Consider the following 3970-nt stretch of genomic DNA (forward strand, 5'->3'; position numbering starts at 1 on the left):
AATCTCACACACACACAAAGGAAAAAGAAAAAACAATGGATTGAATTAGGCCACATGCCCATTCTTGAACCAACCAATGCAGTCAAGAAAATGGACTGGTCAGATCCTCTAGACCTGAGTTCATGACTAACCTTGGAGATGAGATGGAGACAATTCCAAGACTTTGCCTTTTGACAATGAGAGGAGTGATAATAAAGGGAAATTTACCTTGTAAAGCTAGGCATGGAGACACTTGGATTATAAAATAGCTTAATTGCTAAATACATGAAATAAAAATCAAAAATTATAAAAGTTTAGAAGTCCAGTAGCAAAGAGGTTGGTGGGATCAAATGGTTAAAAGAAAAAGTCTGCCAAAAAGAAGAAGAGATTCTGAGAAGAAAGCATTATGTTTGGGAGAAAGAAATTGACCTGTGACCTTTGAAATAGAGTTTAAAGAATACAGAAGGTAAAGACACCAGATTTTGAAAATGGTGTTGAATTATACCAAGCCATCACTGTTCCTCATTTTGTTGAACTCCTAGGGGGCTAATTACAATTTGAAAATAATTCCAAAAGTGATACGAGCTTAGTCCACCAAGGTCAATGGATCCTATAGGTTCAGTCATAAATGCAAACTAAGAACATTTCCCCACTGTAAGTGTGAAGAGAAAAATGGCCCACCAAGCCAGCATGAATAATAGACTTTAGAAATAAGACCTTTCTTTTAAGAATATAGTTCTAGAAAATGTGGAAATAAATCATGCTCTTCATATGTACAAATGTACTGCCTTGGCAGAGGTATTTTACTCAAGGTGCTTCAAAAGTGGGTTATTAGGAAAGGAAAGTATTAAAGAAAAGTCAAAGGGATTTCTTTTATTTTTTTAAGAATCAACTCAATTACTTGTGTTTTTCAGGAAACTCCATTTGCTTTTTTTTCTTATTCTTTTGTTTCTCTCTCTTTCTCTTGCTTCCTGCTGTTCTTCTTTCTCTGTTTAGAGTATCTCTCGTTTCTTCTAAGTAGCCTGCATTTAAGGTTGAAACAGGCTCTAGAGGAAGCCTGTTTGGACTTGATGTTTTGGTTAGTTGCTTGGTAGTTACATGGCTTTGGGCAATTTGCTTAATGGCCATAAAAGCTTTGGTTTCTTTGCCTATAAAGTAGAAATCAGAAGATCCCAGGCTCCTATGGTTGATTTGAATATCAAACTACATTTTATATATAAAATGTTTACCACATTTCTCCCCACATAAGAACTAAACTTGAATATATTTATTGTTTATGCACTTGCTTTCGCTCTCTATTACAAAAATTTTCTGACCACTGTCTCCCTGAATAAATAGTGTCTTTTGTGCTCAGCTCTGACTTTCCACCAGTTATTCATTTCATGGCTATGTCAGGTCAGAAAGACACCAGAGCTGCTCAAGTGAGACTTCATGGAAATAATGCGGTTGTCTACATTGTTGACCAGGAGTGAAAGTTCCAAATGATTCAAAGGATTATTCTGTTTTGAGGAGAGAAGTGGCTTATCCACTTGTCATGACATCTTCCTTCTCCTTAAACTCTTCAAAAGTTATGGAACTTTGACCAAAATGGCAGTGTAAGATGCTCCAGGGTATGGTTTCCCACAGAATCTTTGAACAAAGGTAAAATCCTGCATAACCATCTTCCTTAGACTCAGGAAAACAGTTAAAGGGTTGCAGTAATTGAATAAGGGCTGAGTCAAGAAAATACAGCTCTAAAAATGGTAAGAGAAGTTCATGGTACCCTTCCTGGCCCTTTCCCCCCCCATCCCAGGCTCAGGGTGGAGCAATCCTACACTCCCATTGTGGGTTCCTGGCCCTGTTCTGGAGGGAGTTGAGTAATCCTTATGTGCATACTGCGGTGCCTGTATGTCACTACCAATCTATCCAGTAGCCCTAAAAGACTGATTAAGGAAACTCCTCTGGATAACGCTCCTAGAACTTGCCCTCCAAGCAGAAGCTGCTTAGAGAAAGCTAAAGCAGAATAAGAATGAATTAGGTCAAAGCAGCCTCAAACAAAAGATTACCTGCTTTTAATCAAAGAATAGAGCATCCTGAAGGGGGAGAAAGTCTATTACCTATGGAGTGGTGGGGACTTTTGCATTCTCATGAATGAGGGAGTTCCTAAGACAACAAGCAAGCCTAAGACCGGGACAAGACAATACATAAAAGACAGGGAGCACCTGCAATTCATATTCCTCTTAGGCTGATTTTCTTGAGGGGAGGGCTAAATCCTGAGATTGAATACCTGCCAATCCAGAGCTAATTTGCAAAGACTCAAAAGTGCTTTTCAGTTGATTTATTTGTTTTTGTTAGCTACAGGAACTCAAGGAAATCACTGTCATATCAGTATCTGGATACAAACTTATGAAACAGACAGCTCAAGGGCAAATTCCCAGAGTTAAACTACTAAAATATGCACTGTGCAACAAAAAAATTATAAGAAAAACAAGGAAACAGGGAATGGTGGTCCATCAAAAAGAGCAATATAAAAATCAAGAAACCCTCAACAAAGAAGAGGAAACTTTGGACATACCAGAGAAAGACTTTAAAAAAGTGATTCTCAGTATGATCAAGGAGATTAAGGAATACACAGAGAAAGAACTAAAGGCTATCAGGGAAACAGTGAATGAGCAATGTGAAAATCTCAATAAAGAGATAAAAATTTTGAAAAGGAGACAAATAGAAATACTGGAGTTGAAGATCACAATTACTGAAATGAAAGTTTTTCTAGGAGATTTCAACAGCAGAATTGAGCTGGCTTGTCGAAAACAAGACAAGTGAAATATTTTGGCTGAGAAGAAGAGAAAAAAGAAGGAAAAAAAAAAGAAGGAACAGAGACTAAGAGACATGTAGGGCACCGTAAGCATTCAAGCATATCAATATATCATCATGGAAGTCCCAAAAGGAGAAGAAAGAGAGAAAGGGACAGAAGGAATATTCAATGGTGTAACAGCAGAAAACATCCTAAATTTAATGAAAGACATGAATATGCAAATTCCAATGAACCCAAACAGGATACACTCAAAGAGAACCACACCCAGACACATAGTAGTCAAGCTATTGAATGCCAAGGACAAGGAAAGAGTTCTGAAGTTGCAAGAGAAAAGCAACATGTTATATACAAGGGAGTCCCAGTAAGATTAAATGCCAATTTCTTATCAGAAATGTTAGAAGCAAGAAGGCAGGGGGAAGAAATATGTAAAGTACTGAATGAAAACAGTTGCAAACCAAGAATTTTATATCTGGCAAGACTATCTTTCAAAAGTGAGGCTTAAATTAAAAAAAACAAAAACAAAATTTAAAAAATGAAGTTGAGATTAATACATTCCCAGGTAAACAAAAACTGAAGGAGTTCATCACAAAAGCAATGCTAAGGAAAGGACACAAGACAGTGCATCAAAGTAACATAAAGAAATAATAACCTCTGAGAAAGGTAACCATGTGGGTAATCATAAATACTAGTGCTTTTTGAGGTGTAATTCCACTTTTTACTCCTACAGATTTTTTTAAAGATTTATTTATTTATTTATTTATTTATCCTCTCCCCCTTACTGTTTTGCTTGCTTTCTGCTCTCTGTGTCCATTCACTGTACGTCCTTCTGTGTCTGCTTGTCTCTCTTTTTTGCATCATCTTGCTGCACCAGCTCTCTGCAGGCACAGGCTGTCAGCTCTTATGGGCACGGGCCAGCTTGCCTTCACAATGAGGCCCTGGGAATGGTAGAGAGGAGCCCCTTCTTACAGGTTTTAAAAAGCAAGTGCATAAAAATGAATAATAAATCTATATTTTTGAACATATAATGTATAAAGTTATAATTTTTAACAAGTGTAACAAAAAGGAGGCAGATGCAGAAGTATAAGGATAGTGTATGTGGATGCTATTGAAGTTAAGTTGGCATAAAATCAAACATGATTGTTATAGATTTAGAATACTAATTTTAAGCCCAATGGAAACCTTGAAGAAATTATATGA

The sequence above is a fragment of the Dasypus novemcinctus genome, chromosome 18 (assembly GCF_030445035.2).
Source record: "Dasypus novemcinctus isolate mDasNov1 chromosome 18, mDasNov1.1.hap2, whole genome shotgun sequence".
NCBI classification, from domain to species: Eukaryota; Metazoa; Chordata; class Mammalia; order Cingulata; family Dasypodidae; genus Dasypus; species Dasypus novemcinctus.